The sequence below is a fragment of the Manis javanica genome, chromosome 9 (genome assembly GCF_040802235.1).
Source record: "Manis javanica isolate MJ-LG chromosome 9, MJ_LKY, whole genome shotgun sequence".
In the NCBI taxonomy this organism is placed as follows: domain Eukaryota; kingdom Metazoa; phylum Chordata; class Mammalia; order Pholidota; family Manidae; genus Manis; species Manis javanica.
Genome location: NC_133164.1, coordinates 120,030,828 through 120,052,454, shown reverse-complemented (window position 1 = coordinate 120,052,454; position 21,627 = coordinate 120,030,828). Strand labels below are relative to the sequence as shown.

The following is a 21,627-nucleotide window of genomic DNA, read 5'->3' as shown; positions in this document are numbered from 1 at the left end:
TATTATCAGCATCAAGAAAAATTTACACAATCATTTGAGCTCAAGTTCCAATCAAACAATCCCTTTCTTTCCACATTGAGTTTACAAGTTGAAAGAAGCATGTGAATCAGATGGGTGGAAAAAAATCAGTTATAATTGGCAAACCTGGAGAGCAGGACACTCAGTTTCAAGATTATTCAGTTTCTTCCCACATAGGAAAACATCAGGTCTTCGTTGTAAGGTAGGTGAATGCCTGCTTTATGGTGGAGAGCAGAAAAAATACATATTCCGGCGTGTCATCTAGATCATGAACTGACAGGGAATGGGTTTGAGAAAAGACTCTGCTACCTGCTTTATTATCGTCTATTGATTTTACTGATCACATATGTTTTTCTTCCTTGTGGTGAGAAATATAGGAGAGGAAACCAAAGTGGAGTTTAGAAGAAATGGCTTCATGGAAACTCAACCCCATGGACAGGAGGTTCTCCCTTAACCACGATGCCTCCATCCACACATTCGCACATGCATCCCCAGAAAATCATTTCTGAGCCCTTGCTCCGTGATGGCCACTGGGCATTTGTCACAAGGATGAGCAATGTGGTCCCTGCCCTCAGGGACCTTCTGTATCTAGTGGACTGTGAACAAGTCAACAGGATAGATTGTGATAAATGCTGTAATTAAGGTCAACTCAATGTTGTGGCAGAAAAAATAAATTGGATTTAAAGTACATTTCTGTGGAGAATCTTGTTCATGTGCCACTAGGTGAGAGGCAACTTTACCTGCTCTAATAAGCTCAGGAATTTTGATGTGCTTTGACTTTGAGATGTAATACAGGAGAGGTGAACAATGAATGGAGTTCATCACTGGCTTTCTATAACCAGTAAAAGAACTAACATGTTTTCCTAAAAACAATGGTGATAAACAGTAATTTCAACCGTGCAAGCAACAGTATTAGATTTGTGGTTTTAGAAATCTCACGCTGGTGCTAGAGTGTTAAATAAATCAGAGGAAAAGAATGGGAGGCACTGAGATTATTAAGCCATATGCCAAAGCAATTTAAGTAAAAATATCAGGTCTGAACTATAGCAGTGGCAGGAGGAGTGGAAAGCACGGCCAGGTATAGTTAACATGTACTTTCATTCTGCCCGGTTGGTCACTGGTTTGGTTTGGTTTGGTTTATTCTATTTTTGTTATTATTCATTAAGACACCACACTTTGATTCCCTGTAATATAGGCTAGACTTGGTAATACAGAAGCCTGCTCTGCTTGATATAGGGATGGGCACAAATTAATCCCCTTGGCAACTATAACTGATCATATATATGAGCATACGTATAAGGAGGGGCCGATCAGTGTCTTTATAATGACATAATGTCATTGAAATAGAGGATAAAAGGCAGTTAGTTTGAGATGTAAAGAACTGGGTTTCGAATAAGTAGACTTCCGTTGCTAATCACTTATGCATGTTGAGTATTTTATAAACAGATACAATCCAGGAATATGAACACATAGGTCAATGGTAGAATAGAAAGGGTGGTAACATATTCTCCATAGAGCTGGACTTTGCAAACATGGCATCAAATGCAATCCAAAACATGTAATAATGACATCATCAACAGCCTCTTACAATGTGTGATGACTGACAGATTTCACTGTGTAAACAATCTAAATGCACACATTTCAGTTGCTCAATAACATCCAAATTGAAATACTATGAAAAAATCATTAGAAATTATAAAAGGAACATTAAACGCAGGCCTGAGCTTCATATCATATCCTTAAAACATTTAAAAAATAAATTTCTTAAATGCTAATCAGAAAGGAGAAAAATTGCCACAGGAAAATGATCAGAAGACATGATCACTCACAAAGAAGAAACGCAAGTTCAAATTACAAGGCAAAAACTTCAAACTTCATCAATAATAAAAAAATATGAAGTAAATGCAAAAATTAATAAGTATTTTACTTTTGAAAAAGTGAAAATGAAAAAAATGATAGTATCCAATAACAATCAAAAAGTGACTCAGTGGGTGTCCTTCTATACACCAAGATTTGTGCACTTTATTGTATGTACCTTAATGAAAATTTATTTTAAAAAGTGTCCAAAAAATTACAAGAACAAAACTAAATGAAAAAAAGAACTAGGAGAGTTAATACTATTTGATTTCAAGAGTTATTCTAAGGCTATGTTATTCAAAACACCATGGTATGATGGTAAATAAAAATATTAATGATAGAATACAGTGCACAAACATGACAAATTCTAGAAGGAGCTACAAGAATCTAATGACGATGACTATCTTCCTGCGATTTGCAGAAAAAAAAACGTGACTGAATGGGAAAACAGCGGGAATATAATCGGCCTAAGCATTTTGGAGCAATGAATTCTTGGTAATTCATAAGTACGTCTCAAAAAAATCAAAATTTAGCATCTGTTTTAATAAACAAATCTACTTTTCCAAAAGGAAATAATAAAGTATGTATAAAGAAATTACAAGAGTTTTATTAGAGAGAAGTATACTACTGCAGCAAATTCATATCAGCAAGGTTAATTTTTGTTTCCTCAGTCGAATAAGATTCATTTAGTTAATTAAAAATGATATAAGGGGAGACTATGTATAATATTAAAAGTAGAAATACTTTTGGAGAGACTTGGAAATATCTGCTCCTAGTATTATTCATTCTAATATATCCTCATCAGGATATGCTGGGGGGAGAAACCACTCCATAATACATAAATACATAGATTCTACTGATATTTTACTGTTCTTAATGACAAAGAAGGGCCTCGTAATTAAAGTAGCTAAAATGTATCAGCGACGATAGAGCGTACACAGATGCATCGCTGCCCCACAATGTTGCCAGAGGTAACTGGGCTGGGTGGGTATTACGCGTGTCATCATTTTCCCTGCCCTTGCCCCTCTTTGTTTCATGTTAGCTGGCTATTTAGTAAGGTTATTGTGGATTAACAGGGAAAGAAACATTCTCAGAGGGTTCTAGAGGATGGTATTTTAAAATATAACATCACATCAGCTGCTATATGTCTAGATCTAAAAAAAAAGCTAAATGTTTTTACAGATGCAACAGTAGTCAGAATTGCCCTGGTGGGTCAACTGTGATTTGTAATCATTTTATTTTTGAAGCTTCTATTCATTGCTTCTTAATGTGGAAACCTGCCATATTCAGGTTATTCCTGTGACAAAACTCATCGCCTTTCTTAATCTTCTGTGTCACACATCCCTCTTAAGAACATTTCTCTTTGTGGAACTTAAATTTTGTCCATCTACTACACTTACAATGTCTGCTTAAGCTCTGTGGTACTCAGATGTCTAAGACACCCGCATGGCATGTGCATCCCTGTGTCAGCACCTTTGGTGTGGAAATAAAGAGCAACCAAATGATAAAAAGAAAAGGCTTTTTATTCTCAGCTCCCTAGAGCAAGGGAGTCAGCCACGGATCCTGAGAGGCAGACAGTGGAGTGGGAATGCCTGGTACCCCCAGAAAGGTTATAGGCAGCTGTCAGCCTGGCTAGGGGAGCATATTTGACCTTCTCTGGTTGGTCCTAAATTGGAAGTAGAGACAAAAATTAGAGAAGCTGCCAGTTATTGATCAAGTCCTGGCCATTTGGAGCCAGTTGTTACAGAAGTTGCTGAGCAGCTTCCTGGATTGTCACTAACATAGCAACCTGGCTTCCTGCAAGTCTTGCAGAGTGGGCTGGTCTCCTGGGTTACTTCTTTCAGATAAGGGGGTTGGTTTCCTGAGCAAATTGCTGCCGCTTGCCGGCTCTCTCTTTCACTAGGCTGCATCTAGTGACTTTCATCTTATCAATAGATAAAGGCAAAGTTGATGGCATCTCACATGCGATTATGTTACACAAGATTGTGACTTCCCACTTGCTGGCAGACTCTTTCTCTTCCTGGTCTTGTGGAACCAAAGCCCAAAGGACAAAGACTAGAGGGTAGTCTTAGCCTACAGCCCATGAGGGCCTGTGGCCCCCAGGTAGCAGCCCTTCATGAACAGAACCCTGTCAGAGCCCACACAAGCCATGCTGGGAGAGATCTTAGTGATGTCCTCGTAGGAGACGCTAGTCCTGGAGGACATCATGGTCACAGCCCTTCCACAGACTCACAGGCAGACACTGCCCTCGATCCACGTCTGGATGCCACAGAAACCAAGAGATAAAGGAAGTGCTAATTTTTGTGTTTAAGCTGCTAATCTTCGTGTCATTTGTTGTTAACTAATATAACCATTAATTTTTCAGAGTTTGAGATTTTCATATTCCAACTCAAAACTGTTCATAGTATTAAAACATTAAAGTTAAATGTGTGTGTGTGTGTGTGTGTGTGTGTGTGTGTGTGTGCGCAGTAGAAGTGAAATAGATCTTGGATATTTTTGCATTGTTATAATAAATATGAATCTTTTTTTCTTTACTAGCTTCTTTTCTGCTCATCCCATCCTCATGTAGTGACTTTTCAACACAAGTGAGGTCAGTCCAAGAGGAGAATAATATGAGATCTCTGCAGATCATGAGAGTAATGAACATTTCTAGTTGACCCAGTCAGGGGTTTCTCGATGTAAATCTGTAAAGAATTCTTGGTTTTAACTTTTTTCCCATTACTTTACTGAAAGAAAGGAATGAATTTATTGCTTCTTTTAAAGCATCCCAATTCATGCAACTATTTCATTTGTCTTCGCAAATAATAAGCTGCCACTCTGGTGTCAAGCCTGTTGGTGTGCTTTTTAATTAACTTTTAATCGTCCTCTGGGCTCAATCATCTCCAGGCTCTGACAAAAGCAAACGTCTAGACCTTCAAACCAAACAGTCACAGTATAAAAACGTGGCTTACTCAAGGTGCCTGAAAGCCTAGGGACCCCCTGTGCCCTTCTCCCTCCTGTTTCCTGACACCTTGGAAGTGACCAGAAGGTCTCAGTGGGGCAGGAGGAACAGAAAGGGAAAACACGGAACGCGATGGATTTTACACCTCAACACTTTAACAGTCACAGAATTTGCCTGAGTTTTACTAGACATCTCTGGATTCTTTTCTTCCATCAGGCAAGAACGAACTCTAAAGAGAACACCGCGGAGAACAGAAGTGCAGACGTCCCTCAGTCCTTGAAGGGACCAATGGAGGCAGTGAGTTTCCCCTTGGTGAGGTGATGCAGGCTAGGAGAGCATCTGAAGGAAGGGGTTACGGGCTCCTCAGCAGTCACCGTTGGTAGACGCAGCAGGGTCAGGGGACATTTTCCAGCTGGTAATCCCACCCGACAGTGGAGTTGGTCCATTTGTGCTCATGTTTGCCTGAGTTAGGACATGACCCTGAGGGGGGAACTTGGACAAAGAAGGAGGTTGTCAGGGATCAGTCTCTAACGAGGAAGTGTCCATTAAATGATCTCCAAGAGGTGGGAAACAATGCGCTGGGCCCTGTGACCGCTCTGGTCACGCCTGGACAGAGTCCCGGGCCGGCCGGGTGTGCTGCGGGCAGGGGAGGCAGGGCAGAGCCCTGGCAGCTGCTCTGACGCGAGGAGAGGAAGCCAGGAGCCAGGGAGCCGGGGGACCAGAGCTCCCGGGCAGAGTGGCGAGAGCAGAGGCCCGTGGAGTCTCTGAGGGTCCTCAGCTGAGTGCTGACCAGCACACCTGCAGGAGGAAACTACCCCAGCTGTGCAAACCGTTACCCAAAGGACCTGGAGCCTGCACAGGGCCGGGCGGGCACGTGCTCCCCAAACCCAAGATGTAGCTTCTCCTAATTCAGGGGCATCAGTTTCTGTCTTGATCAGACTTTTGGAGGTGATCAATATATTTATTATCTTGACTTTGGTGATTGTTTCAGGGATGTGTCAGTGTGTCATCCTTTATCAAGCTGCACAGTGACATGGACTCAGTTATACTTCAGTGAGGCTCTTCTATAAAGACCAGTAGAGAATGTGTATTGTTATTTGTAATACTGAAGACACAACAATATAAGGAATTCCACAGACATAATATGAGTAAGTTTCCATGTATATGAAGTTATTAAACAAGAAAATTAACTTACGAAACAAATTTTAGCAATGTTTACCAGTGGTGTTGGGGTGGGGGTGGTTGAGGGCTATTGCCTGGAAAGGGCATGATCTTGTCTTCTGGGAAGCCATATTTTTACCCTTCTTGGTGCCATTGTGTACAAGTATAAATTAAGTAAGAAATGTACACTTAAGATCTGAGCCTTTTCCAAGTTTGTAACATACTTCAATAAAAAAAAATCACCACCTTTATTTCCTTATTCTTTACCACAGATTGAAGCCATGTCTTCTTACCCACAGAAACAATTATAGTAAGAATATGTATTTTACTAGAGTGCTGGTAGTAGATCTTTCAAACATTGAACATTTCACATGTTTTACCAAATTTAGAATATATACTAAATGTTTTCAAAATAGAGAATATCTTAGTAAGTAGTGATGGCTAAATAAAGATAAATTAGAGAGAGTACATTTTGTTTTCCTTAACTATATTTCTCTGTGAAATATCTTGAAAGTTCTAACTCCTTGTGAATTTGTCAGAACTTACTTCCAAATTTTTTACATGTTACAGTATGTGATTTAGATGATGAGAAGATCCTTGTATATCTCTAATTGATTAGAAAACTTTGTAAGACATTTGGTGAAGTCTGTCCTGGACCTAAAATTGCAGTGAAATAAAAAAACTTGCTGAAAAAGGACCCACCGTTACATGTGGTGTATTAAGCCACCTACCCAGGCAATGAACCAAAACTTTCTCTTTATTCCCATCAGGTTTTATTCAGCACCATACTTTGTACATTTTTTTCTTTTTATTTAAGGTCAGAGAGTTCACATTCACTGTTACTTTTATTTTTTAACATTTGACTTCTATTTTTTTCTTACTCTTTCTCTTCCTCCTTTGCTGCATTTGCCAGGTTTTTTCTATTGAAAAGTCTGAAGAGAGCTGTAGAGGCATAGCCGGAAAAATGGCTGGGATCACTTCACCTGTCGGATAAATCCCAGGGCGCCTCTGCTGTAAACCCAGCACACAGATCGATTTCTCTGCTCCTGGAAGTCTGTGACATTACTGCACCAGTCAAGCTCCAAAATGAAAAATCTTTGCCTTGAAGGTGCTCTGTGTTACAGGTGCATTTCACTAGTACCCATGACTGAATATCACTTTGCAATCTGAAATACCACTCAACAAATACCACCCCAAAGGGAAATACTGGCCAAGAGCCTATTTGCAACATATTTCATACAATGTGATTGTCACTCACTGAATACACGAAATGGCCAATTTACTTTTTCTTCCTCCTCCTCCTCTTTCTACACATTTGCATGTCTTTGCATCAACTAATGCCCGTAAAACAAACAACAATAGCATTCTGTGTGGCTATTACTTGGAAGTACATTTTCCTAAGTAGATTTTCATAGAGTGGATCTAGCAAATTTTCTTATTTATTATGATTTTAGTTCTATCATAGGTTTTGTGCCTTTCATTATTTCAAAATCAAATAATCACTCAAGATTCTATAGGTCAAGAGTAAGCAATCAACTGAATTAAATAAAACTTCAATAATTTTAGTTTATGTATGTGTTCTCTGTGCTTCAAACAATTAAACCACAATGACATAAAATTTATATCCTATATAATAAGATAATATTCAAATGTTAAGTTAACATGACATAAAATGGTAAAACTATATATAGATATAGGTATGTATTTTTATAATTTGGCAAAATACGCATATGTAAAATTCACCATTTTAACCAATTTTAGGTGTACAGGTCAGTGGCATTAAGGGCTTTCCCATTGCTGTGCGACCGTCCCCACTGTCCAGGTACAGAACTGTTTTCATCCTGCACAGCTCGAACTTGACCCATTCATGATTAGCCTCCATTCCTCTCCGCCCCCAGACTCTGGTATCCACCATTCTACTCTCTACCTCTATGAACCGGATTGTTCTAGGGACTTCATATGAGTGGACTCTAATAGTATTTGCCCTTTTGTGTGTGGGTTATTTCACTCAGCATAACGTCCTCAATGTCCATCCGGTTGTAGTATGTATTAGAATTCTCTTTCTTTTTAAGGCTGAATAATGTCCCACTGTGTTTTTTATACCACTGTGAATAATATTCCACTGTGTGGTAAATGTGCAGTTTACCATATTTTGCTTATCCATTCATCAGTTGATCAACATTTGGGGCACTTGACCCTTTGGGCTGTTGTGACTAAAGTTGCTATGAACATGGTGTACAAATATCTCTTTAAGGCCCAACTTTCAATTCTTTGGGGAAAATATATATTTTTCTAATCACCTCTGATCAAGATTCAATAATTTTTGAAATATAATTAGGGCCAGAAAATGTATACAGAGTGCACGCACTTTATTACATAGTCTGATTATCTGGCAATTCTTCTAAAATGACATATTTTTATAGATCCTCTTAATCTTTTAAATGCATTAGCTTGGACTCATTCCAAGAACAGTCTACCAATACAGGCTCCTCCTAAGCAATCCAATTACATGTGCTTGTATCAGTATTTTAAATTTTAAAATAGTTTTAAACTGCGACTGAGATATTCACATAAACATAAGTTACTAGCACACATTCTAATAATTTGAAAACCTTATATTCTCTTCCTCAAAATCTACATATATCTTAAGTACTTTCATAAACATAAGTTAATTCCTTTAAGACTTTAGCTGTACATAATCAACGTTTCCTGATTTATATATTAATATTTTGTTCCCTACTTGCTCAATAGTTATGGTTATATATTTCCTTAAATGGCAAATTATTTGCTTTTCTTTCTTAATTATGATTGAAATAAACTTTAAATATAAAGCAAAATTTACTGGTTATTGAAATTTATTCCATTTATTTATAGGCTTACTTCTTAAAGTGTATCCATTTTTATTTTGTCAGTTTCTTTAATGTTACTAGTGAATTAACATATTGTGATTTCCTCTCAGACCTGATATTTTGAAAGCAATGTGGCTAAACTGAAATACTAAAAACTAGTGTTGACTTTAAATAACAAAAACATAAATATTCTTCAGTCAAAGATATTCTTCTACAGACTGTATTCTATTCCAGTTTTTCATTTTATTGTAATTAAGGATATTAGACATTTACTTCTTCTTAATATGTTGGGGTTTTTCAGTTTAGAGATTAGGAAGAAAGAGTTAAATAGTGATGTTCAAATTCACATCTACTGCATTCTAATACACTCTGAATTTGCTCCTTAAGTAGGCTGACATGTGGCAAAGGAAATTTAATGTTGACAAATGTAAGGTAATATAAATGAGTCTCAGGTATAATAAGCAACAGATAGAAAAATTATACATAATTGAGGTGATGGGTGAAGACCTTGAAAAAGACATTCAATCATTTCCAAACTTTCAGGAAACTTCTCAACTGATGAAACGCTGTGCTCTTTCTTGAAAAGTCAGAAATTAAATACAAATTCCAAATACTTCCAGGTATAAACTAAGTAATATTTAATTGGTCCACATGGTTCCAAATTGAGAAAAAGTTACATCCTTTTTCTGGCTAAGTTGTACATCTTGTAGAGAGGCAAGTAACTTTATCTCACTTTAATGCTTTCTAAAATACTTGAACACAGAACAAAAGCATTCCTTTGACTATCTATTGACATCCTAAGTACAACTGCAGGGGTAAAGACCAGGAACTAGTGCAAGGGTGTTCTGGAATATAGCTCCAACTCAGATGTCTACCAGTGAGGAACCACCTACCAGCTGACACTGATCTGTCCTGCTCGTAGGCGAGCTGTTCAAGCTATCTTGCTGTCTTCCTCATGCTGGAAGCTGTGTCTGCTCAGTTCACTCTCCTGGGCAGAAATGTTAAATTAAAATCTGTTTTAACTCCTCTTCGACTATTTAATTCCTGAAGGAGCAATCAAAACCCACTGACCACTGACAAAAGATTGAAGCCACTACTGGAACATCAATTTTCTATTGTTGCTACTTCCTTTAATCCTCAGAAGCACAGAAAGCTGATTCTGTTTTTCTTCTCCAGTTGTCTCTGGCTCTTAAACTAAAAAATGCAATCTGAAATCCTATCCACAGAATATATGCATCACAATATAAATGCATTAGAATTTCCTATTTGATGTTTCTTAATACTAAAATTAAACAAACGTGTGCACTTAAGATATTTTATGAATAAGTGCACAGAACATTGTTTTGTGACCATGTACTATAAATGAATTTCATTGTTTTTTGGCATCTGTAATTTAAAATGTTCCACATATCCTTTTGTGAGTTTACTTCTTTGCCACACTATTTTATGTTCTTATAAAAGAAAGAGTTTAGGATAGGATTAAAGATGGCAGCCTGAGAGGAGAGGCAGAGGCTTCCTCCTAAAATTGGATACAATTAGAAAATTTAATTGGCTCAACTAATCCTGAGAGAGCAACAGGAAAGAGGATGGGTCAGACTGCACACACCTGGAGGAAAGAGCAGACCTCAGCGAACGGGGTAACGTACCAGAGCTGTGGCTCCCAGAACCCGAGCCCCTCCCCGACCCCAGCTCACCAGCGGGAGGAAGAGAAATGGAGCAGGGAGGGCATGGAAGGCTGGGGACTGCTGAATACCTGGCTCCGGACATCTGCTCTGGGAGCACAAACATACACTTCATGGTGCTTTCATGACACTTGCATGATTACTGGGTTGGAAAGTTAATACAGGCAGAGTTCCTGGGGAGACTGGGATTCCGGCTGCTTGTGGAAAGCAGGGATCCATATCAGGCTGCTCAGGGACAAAAACATAACTGTGTGCCAGGCCCACTGGCTCAGGCAGTGGAGACAGGCACAGCAGCCGGGAAGCGGGGAACAGCTCTTTCCTCCCCCCAAGCACAAGTACCACTCCCCTGTGAGCCCCAACATTGTTTCAGGGCCTGAGCAGCTCTAGAGACTACAGGTTCTGGACACTAGAGGGCGCCATATACAAAACATGAAACACAAAAGGAACCTGGTCCAGAGTAAAATTATTAATACAGCTCCTGAGAAAGATTTAAATGATATGATATGGACCTCGTGACTCTTCCTGAAAGGGAGTTGAAAATAAAAATCATCAACATTTTAATGGAGGTATGGAAAGACATCCAAGAATTCAGGAATGAATTCAGGTCAGAGATCCAATTGTTAAAGAACACAATGGAGGGTATTAAAAGCAGGTTGGATACGGTGGAGGAGACAATAAATGAAATAGAAACTAGAGAAGAGGAATACAAAGAAGCTGAGACACAGAGAGAAAAAAGGATCTCTACAAATGAAAGAATATTGAGAGAACTGTGTGACCAATCCAAGCGGAACAAGATTCCCATTATAGGGATACCAGAAGAAGAAGAGAGAGAGAGAGAAAGGGATAGAAAGTGTCTTTGAAGAGGTAGTTGCTGAGAACTTCCCCAATCTGGGGAAGGGCATAGTCTCTCAGGTCATGGAGATCAACAGATCCCCCTACACAAGGGACCCAAGGAAGACAACACTAAGACACATAGTAATTAAAATGGGAAAGATCAAGGATAAGGACAGACTGCTAAAAGCAGCCATAGGCAGAAATAAGATCACACAAAGGAAAGCCCATCAGACTAACATCAGACTTCTCAGCAGAAACCTTACAGGCCAGAAGGGGGTGGCATGATGTATTAAATGCCATGAAGCTGAAGGGCCTGGAACCCAGATTACTTTATCTGGCAAGATTAGCATTTAAATTTGAAGGAGGGATTAAACAATTTCCAGATAAGCAAAAGCTGAGAGAGTTTACCTCCCACAAACCATCTCTGCAGTCTATTTTGGAGGGACTGCTATAGATGGAATTGTTCCTAGGGTTGTATAGCTGTCACCAGAGGTAGTAAAATCATGGTAGGGAGGGTGGAGCAGCCAATTGGGAGGCAAATGCAAAATTAAATTGACTATCCCCAAAGTCAATCAAGGCATAAACAAAAAGTATAGAAATGGATACCTAATATATAAAGAATGAAGGAGGAAGAAAAAGCAGGAGAAATAGAAAAGAACCTTTAGATTGTGTTTGTAACAGCATACTAAGTGAGTTAAGTTAGACTCTTAGATAGTAAGGAAAGTAACCTGGAACCTTTGGTAACCACAAATCTAAAGCCTGAAATGGCAGTAAGTATATACCTATTGATAATTACCCCAAAATGTAAATGGACTGAATGCACCAATCAAAAGACATAGAGTCACTGAATGGATAAAAAAACAAGACCCATCTATGTGCTGCTTACAAGAGACTCACCTCAAACCTAAAGACATGCACAGACTAAAAGTCAAGAGATGGAAAAAGATATTTCATGCAAACAATAGGGAGAAAAAAGCAGGTGTTGCACTACTAGTATCAGACAAAATAGACTTGAAAACAAAGAAAGTAACAAGAGATAAAGAAGGACATTACATAATGATAAAGGGCTCAGTCCAACAAGAGGATATAACCATTATAAATATATATGCACCCAACACAGGAGCACCAGCATATGTGAAACTAATACTAACAGAACTAAGGGAGGAAATAGAATGCAATGCATTCATTTTAGGAGACTTAAACACACCATTCACTCCAAAGGACAGATCCACCAGACAGAAAATAAGTAAGGACATAGAGGCACTGAACAACACACTAGAACAGATGGACCTAATAGACATCTACAGAACTCTACACCCAAAAGTAACAGGTTACACATTCTTCTCAAGTGCACATGGAATATTCTCCAGAATAGGCCACATACTAGGCCAAAAAGAGCCTCAGTAAATCCAAAAAGATTGAAATCCTACCAACCAACTTTTCAGACCACAAAGGTATAAAACTAGAAATAAATTGTACCAAGAAAGCAAAAAGACTCACAAACACATGGAGGCTTAAAAACACGCTTCTAAATAGTCAATGGATCAACGGCCAAATTAAAATGGAGATCCAGCAATATATGGAAATAAATGACAACAACAACACAAAGCCCCAACTTCTGTGGGATGCAGCACAAGCAGTCTTAAGAGGAAAGCATATAGCGATCCAGGCATATTTAAATAAGGAAGAACAAACCCAAATGAAGAGTCTAACATCACAATTATCAAAATTGGAAAAAGAAAGGCCTAAAGTCAGCAGAAGTAGGGACATAATAAAGATCAGAGAAGAAATAAACAAAATTGAGAAGAATAAAACAATAGAAAAAATCAATGAAACCAAGAGCTGGTTCTTCAAGAAAACAAACAAAATAGCTAAGCCCCTAGACAGACTTATTAAGAGAAAAAGAGAATTAACACACATCAACAGAATCAGAAATGAGAAAGGAAACATCATGATGGACCCAACAGAAATACAAATAATTATTATAGACTACTATGAAAACCTATATGCCAACAGGCTAGAAAACCTAGAAGAAATGAACAACTTCCTAGAAAAATACAACCTTCCAAGACTGACCAAGGAAGAAACACAAAATCTAAACAAACCAATTACCAGCAACGAAATTGAAGCGGTAATCAAAAAACAACCAAAGAACAAAACCCCTGGGGCAGATGGATTTACCTCAGAATTTTATCAGACATACAGAGAAGATATAATACCCATTCTCCTTAAAGTTTTCCAAAAAATAGAAGAGGAGGGAATACTCCCAAACTCTTTCTATGAAGCCAACATCACCCTAATACCAAAACCAGGCAAAGACCCCACCAAAAAAGAAAATTACAGACCTATATCCCTGATGAATTTAGATGCAAAAATACTCAATAAAATATTAGCAGAACCAATTCAAAAATACATCAAAAGGATCATACACCACGACTAAGTGGGATTCATCCCAGGGATGCAAGAATGGTACAACATTCCAAAATCCATCAACATCATCCACCACATAAACAAAAAGAAAGACAGAAACCACATGATCATCTCCATGGATGCTGAAAAAGCATTTGAAAAAAAATCAACATCCATTCATGATAAAAACTCTCAGCAAAATGGGTATAGAGGGCAAGTACCTCAACATGATAAAGGCCATATATGATAAACCCACAGCTAACATCATACTGAACAGCGAGAAGCTGAAAGTTTTTCCTCAGATCGGGAACAAGACAGGGATGCCCACTCTCCCCACTGTTATTTAACATAGTACTGGACGTCCTAGCCACGGCAATTAGACAAAACAAAGAAATACAGCCAATACAAATTGGTAAAGAAGAAGTTAACCTGTCACTATTTGCAGACGACATGATATTGTACATAAAAACCCTAAAGACTCCACTCTAAAACTACTAAAACTGGTATCAGAATACAGCAAAGTTGCAGGATACAAAGTGAACACACAGAAATCTGTGGCTTTCCTATACCCTAACAATGAACCAATAGAAAGAGAAATCAGTAAAACAATTCCATGCACAATTGCATCAAAAAGAATAAAATAACTAGGGATAAACATAACCAAAGAAGTGAAAGACCTATACCCTGAAAACTATAAGACACTCTTAAGAGAAATTAAAGAGGACACTAACAAATGGAAACTCATCCCATGCTCGTGGGTAGGAAGAATTAAGATCATCAAAGTGGCCATTCTGCTCAAAGCAATATACAGATTTGATGCAATCCCTATCAAATTAACAACAACATTCTTCAACGAACTGGAACAAATAGTTCAAAAATTCATATGGAAACACCAAACACCCCGAATAGCCAAAGCAATCCTGAGAAAGAAGAATAAAATAGGGGGATCTCACTCCCCAACTTCAAGCTCTACTACAAAGCCATAGTAATCAAGACAATTTGGTACTGGCACAAGAACACAGCCACAGACCAGTGGAACAGAATAGAGACTCCAGACATTAACCCAAACATATATGGTCAATTAATATTCGATAAAGGAGCCATGGACATACAATGCGGAAATGACAGTCTCTTCAACAGATGGTGCTGGCAGAACTGGACAGCTACATGTAGGAGAATGAAACTGGATCACTGTCTAATCCCTTACACAAAAGTAAATTCAAAATGGATCAAAGACCTGAATGTAAGTCATGAAACCATAAAACTCTTAGAAAAAAACATAGGCAAAAATCTCTTGGATGTGAACATTAGCGACTTCTTCATGAATATATCTCCCGGGGCAAGGAAAACAAAAGCAAAAATGAACAAGTGGGACTATATCAAGCTGAAAAGCTTCTGTACAGCAAAGGACACCATCAATAGAACAAAAAGGTATCCTACAGTATGGGAGAATATATTCGTAAATGACAGATCTGATAAAAGCTTGACATCCAAAATATATAAAGAGCTCATGCACCTCAACAAACAAAAAGCAAATAATCCAATTAAAAAATGGGCAGAGGAGCTGAACAGACAGTTCTTCAAAGAAGAAATTCAGATGGCCAACAGACACATGAAAAGATGTTCCACATCACTAGTTATCAGAGAAATGCAAATTAAAACTACAATGAGATATCACCTCACACCAGTAAGGATTGACATCATCGAAAAGTCAAACAGCAACAAATGTTGGTGAGGTTGTGGAGAAAGGGGAACCCTCCTACACTGCTGGTGGGAATGTAAGTTAGTTCAACCATTGTGGAAAGCAATATGGAGATTCCTCAAAATGCTCAAAATAGACGTACCATTTGACCCAGGAATTCCACTTCTAGGAATTTACCCTAAGAAAGCAGCACTCCAGTTTGAAAAAAACAGATGCACCCCAATGTTTATTGCAGCACTATTTACCATAGCCAAGAAATGGAAGCAACCTAAGTGTCTATTAGTAGATGAATGGATAAAGGAGATGTGGTACATATACACAATGGAATATTATTCAGCCATAAGAAGAAAACAAATCCTACAGTTTGCAACAACATGGATGGAGCTAGAGGGTATTATGCTCAGTGAAATAAGCCAAGCAGAGCAAGACAAATACCAAATGATTTCACTCATCTGTAGAATATAAAAACCAAGGAAAAACTGAAGGAACAAAACAGTAGCAGAATCATAGAACCCAAGGATGGTTAACAGTTACCAAAGGGAAAGAAACTGGGGAGAATGGGAGGGTAGGGAGGGATAAGTGCAGGGAAGAAGAAAGGGGGTATTATGATTACCATGTATAATTTGGGGGGTGCGGGAAAGGGGAGGGCTGTGCAACACAGAGAAGATAGGTAGTGATTCTACAACATCTTGCTATGCTGATGGAAGTGACTGTAATGGGGTTTGCGGTGGGGGGGGGGACTTGGGGTAGGGGAGAGCCTAGTAAACCTAATGTTCTTCATGTAATTGTAGATTAATGATGACAAAATAAAAAAAAATTGCAGCTGGAAGAAAAAAAAAAGGAAGTTTAACCAAAGAGATTACTAGTCTCATTTTCTGAGTTGTATAAGAAAGAAATAAAGCTTAAAAGCATAAAACTTTAAATGATGTTCAAAACAAATTTAGATAAGGGCGTATTTAATGTCTTTAATTTTAATCTAACTCTTGGGAATTATAAGCTGGTGGTCAAGGACTGGTCTTACCTAAGTCTTCCCTATGTCTTTGAGTAGATAACTATGCACATCATGACACATATCACATGCGTTTGATAATGGTGTGTTCTCCCATAAAGTTTTAGTTTGTTGATGGAGGCAGAATATGCTAACCAAATATTTTGGGGTTTTATGTTTTACCATGTACACATGAAGAAATCTCATTTGGTCTTCATAAAGACGTACCTAAATTAGATATTACTCTTCTGCTTTATAGAGCATTGCATATGAGGATGGAGGAGCACATTGTATAAGAATCGTGATCCTTAATTTCAATGAGAATATAATCCCAATTTTATAATTATACCTACAACTACAGTCAGGGATTTGAGAGTCGAGGAGCTATTTATAATTACACATGAGTCATACATGTGTGAATATGCTTTAGTGTTTGTAAGCCATGATAACTGAAAAATAAAATCAAATGATATCAGGACACATAGAGATAGTTTTGTTGACATGGTTACAAATAAAGTCTATTCTTAATTGTATAGCTAAAATTTCAACTAAAATTTAAGCTTCCTTTATCTATGCTATTACAGATGGAGGTGCTGATAAATATAATATATTCATTAAATATACCTGAGGAAATGAATCCCACATTTTATTCAGAAAGCTTAGTTCAAAAACTTTCTTTTTTCCTTTTTAAAACATTCATTTAGTTGGATTTTATGGCCATTTACAGTAGAATAATGTTCTTTCCAACAGAGTTGAACAGAAGAATGCTAATCTTTATTCATAAGGCCAATAAATTTGTTCAAAGGACACATCTGCTAAAGGCTAAAATGACAATGAGCAAGATGAATGGTGACTTTATTTCACTTCTTAGTGACAGCTATTATAAAAGGGTTAGAGTGTTTATTTTTGGTTTACTGATAAAGATTGTAGTAAGGCAGGTGAAACACCAGATAATATGCTTTCAGAGTTTTATAATTATATACCCAAGAGGATAAAATATATATATAATACATATATATGAGTACACACAATTTTAATTCTACAAGGGAAACATTTTAAGTTTTATGTAAGTTCACATGTGATATTATGATTTCTTCTGGGAAAGTAAACCAACCATTCACAGTTTATATTGCTTTACTTTATTAGTAATATTTCTAATAATTTTATTACCTGAGTTTTATGATGCATTATTCCAAAAGGCATTATTCCATCTGTTCAGCAAGAACCGCAAAATTCTCTTTCACTTCTAACAAGTCAGTGGAGATTTGAAAAGTTATGAGGCATTAAAATAAAAGAGACATATTCATGAGTGGATTATGGGAAAGCACTGCTGTGCTCAGAAAAAAATGGGGTTACCGGCTGCTTGTGATACTTCTTAAAATTGGTTATGTTTTGGTTTTTGAGTCCATTGTTTATGATTCTTGTGGCTTGCATGAAGGGCAGTATATATCTTCATCCAAATATGTGAACCACACAATCCACCCCGCCAAAGATTTTTGTTTTGTTTTGTTTTTGGCCTTAGGAATTGGGAGTATGTTATCAGCCTTTAATGTGTGCATAATATGCTTAGGGATAGACTTATCTAGTTAAACATAAAATCTAGACCTTCTAGTTTCTCTACCATAATCCAGGCTTTATGATAAAGCTTTAAAAAGGCATGGTTTATAACTAAACACAAAAATATATCCCAAAATCATGGGTAGATACTAGATTGTAAATTGTTATATATTCCCTTTATAACAGTTAATACTAAAATAGTCATTATTTTGGTTAAAACAGTCAATTTATGCCAATAATGTAGTGACTGGATATTTTCTAGTTTGCTCACAGTCGTGTAGTTTGGGTTTTCTTTCTCTAGGAGTTTAACATGAACATACCGCCTCTTCCCTCACCTTTGCTCTCAACTTAAAGGAAAGCCATCTTATTTTTCTATACATATCATCTTGAATCATGGTGCTGAGATATCATTCTAGATTCTTTTTAAAAATCTATTTTAGGCTTTGAATTAGTTGTAGATGGAGAATCCAATCTATTTGCTGGTAAACAAACTATCTCAGCTTCACTAAAATACTACATTTAAAAAAATCCTATTGGCAAGTTCAAGAAAAGTGTGTTAAGTCGAAACCATTATTAAGTTACTTTAATCTCTTTCTTTGTATTTTTGGAAAAACATGGTATGAAAAGAATATTGTTAGATCAGAGAAAAGAAAGACTGTGAGAATGATGAAGAAAAGGAGGGAGAAAGGTAGGGGAGAGGAGTGAAGGAGAAAAATTGCTATGAATTTCTGTTCAAAAGAAAAGAGAGTTGGAGCTAGAGTAAGCATGGGCATCAATTAAAGCTCTGGGAGCTACCCTCTGTGATTTATAAAGCTGTAAAGTATGATCATATGAGTATAAGATGCCAAAATATCCATAGGTGATTTGTATATTGGCACCATGAAGTGAATGATTAAGAAATTCTTCCATCAAAATAAGTGATAGTTATTCCCCTACATAAACCTCTTATCTAATTTAAGTGCGACCATGCTTTAGAATTCAACATGTAAATAATGAGAGGGAGAAGAGAGAACTTACATGCTTACAATCTTATACCTGTCGGAAATACTTGTATGTCTTAGTTAAAAATGTCAGCCTTAAAAATCACCTGTTCTTCCTGAGCTCTCAAAAAGAGAAGGTTGCTTCCACTGTATATGCATCTGTACCTTTCTGTCTGCCAATGATTGCTATTTATTCATTGAACAACTATTTATTGAGTTTCTACCTTTCCAGCTTTGGACTGTATAGAAGCCAATAAAAATGAACAAACATTTCCATTCTCTTTGAATTTATATTCTAATAAAGAGATATGAAATGAACAAATAATTTTGAACTGAATCAGATGCTACAGTGCTATGAAGAAAATAAAACACAGAAGGTGATGGGAATTTTGTATGGGGATTGGGATTTTAATACATGATCAGGAAGACGTCCTTGAATAGGAAATATCTGAGCAAAGAGCAACTAACATGAGGCAAGGAGTCATGGAGGCAGCTGACTGAAGAGTAATCCAGTCGGTTTATTAAATGCAAAGCTTTGAAACAGGAAAATGTCTATTCCAGGCATAACCAGGATGCATGGAGTGACTGGAGTAGTGTGTGGGAGAACATCTAAAGATGTTTGGGTTTAGGGGCATCATTAGGAACTCAAGGAGCATTGCACAGCATATGGCATTGCTCTGAGTGAAATGGGAGGATCTGCAGGCACCTTCCGATCTGCATATGGTTGCGAGAACACCAGGGGTCCAGTATGACCTCATGATTTCTAGCTTGTGCAATGGACAGAAGGGATAATCAGGAAATGAGGTGGGGCAGTATTCTGTGGCCTACTGAACATTCATATGATGAGGTTGCATAAGGAATTGGATACATGAGTCAAGATCAAGCTAGAGATAAAATTTGTATGTGTTTGGCAAGTTCAATTGCTTAAGACTATGCAATATCCATGGAAACTAGTTACATTTGGTATTTTATTTGCAAACACTAAATATGACCAGATGTTTCTTTCAAATAATGAAGTGGACTTACTTGTTGCTGGAAGGCAACTTAAGCCAGTGATGCATATTTACGCTCATAGACTATGTGCCTTATGAGAGGTAGAAACATAAAATGGCACTTAACAGATTTAGAATCTCCATCATTTGTACATTCATAAAGTACATTTGGTCTAACATGATACTAAGGAAAATATAATACCTATTTTAATATGATGCCTTTGTCAACTCTCTATAAATGTGCTCATGATTCCTCCCATTTGTTTTGTAAATATAAATGTTGTATAATGAAGGCTTTCAATAATTTTCCAAAGGTGCAGAGAATTCATAGGTACTATTTTGTTCATTAGAAAATCCACTTCCATTATATAATAATCATAAAACAATGTGTGTCATTCTTAAAGATTATAATTGCTAATGGTTTTGAGTTGTGACTGGTGAACAGGTCCCAGAGATGAGTCTAACTGCCTTATAACCTTATCATATTGATTCTTTTTTAACCCCGTAATATGTTAATAATGTTTTACCAATGGAAAAACTGGGTCTTAGAAAGTTCAAATAACTTCCTAAATGGCCAAAATGAACAATTGTTGAAGATAAATTTTAAACCAAGAAAGTAGGAATTCAGAGCATCTTGACTAAGCTTGCTTTGCTAAGATCTGCTCTGTGTCAAACTGAATCCATTTAGGACCCCTATGAGGGAGAATACTCATGAAACAAAGACCACAGGAAAAGAGCAACAAAGAGAAAGCTTATTCACTGCTAGCAGAGGAATAATCTGAAAGTTAACAGAGTTTTTATATGTGACAGATACTCAGAATGGTCAGAAAAGAAAACAGAACAATAAAAAAATAGGATTGGGATGTACACTGGAGAGAAGGTACTCCATTGTCAGTTCCTACAAGCACACAACCTAAGGATAAGCAAGTGCAGAAAGTACATTCTAATATGTTTTGATTTCATAAGAAAAAGAAAAAGTTTAAGCAAATCTGGGATAATACAGTCCATGGTTTCATGATTCAGGTTCAGAAAAAAGAGGAGGTTTCTTTTGACTATACATCAATTCTTAGCATAGAAGTTGAAAAAAAAGGTTAGGTCTTAAATTATTCAGACTTTCTTGTAATTTAATGTCTAGTAAGAACAGTAAATCCATTTGCTTTCATTTGTATCAATTTTCACTTGCTCAAATTATATACAATAGTTATGAAAACTATATTTAAAGCTTTTTAAAATATCTTGCCTTAGACTGTGAAAAATCATTTTAGTTTAATGATATCCAGCTGTGGAGTAACTTAATAACACTGTCAAATTTACCTCTTAAATATAAAAACAATAAAATTCAGAATTTGAGAAAATGTTGAGCAATGACAAAATCATTAATTTTATCTAGTTGTCAATTACAGTGTTCAAGTTTAATATCTTTCTGTTTAATATTTTCTTTCATTGTAATTTATTTTATCTTAGGGAAAATTCTTGAAATTTTATGAAAAATTTACTCTCTTTGGAGTACACAAACAAAATCAGAAATGAAAAAGGGATAGACACAACAGATATCAGAGAAATACAAAGAATTATGAGAGAATAGTATGAAAAATTATACACCAATATATTGGACAACCTAAGAAATGGACAACTTCATAGAAAACTACAGCCTTCC

The 21,627-nt window shown here is 37.0% G+C and overlaps 1 long non-coding RNA gene across 1 annotated transcript in view; it reads right to left on the bottom strand.

Annotated features, from left to right (window-relative positions):
- Positions 1–4,841: 4,841 nt before the first annotated feature.
- Positions 4,842–21,627, bottom strand: part of LOC140843464 (uncharacterized) — a 258,174-nt gene continuing 241,388 nt past the window's right edge. Inside the window, exon 3 of the long non-coding RNA XR_012121281.1 lies at positions 4,842–5,296. This is a non-coding gene — a long non-coding RNA (uncharacterized lncRNA). The remainder of the gene's footprint in view (positions 5,297–21,627) is intronic.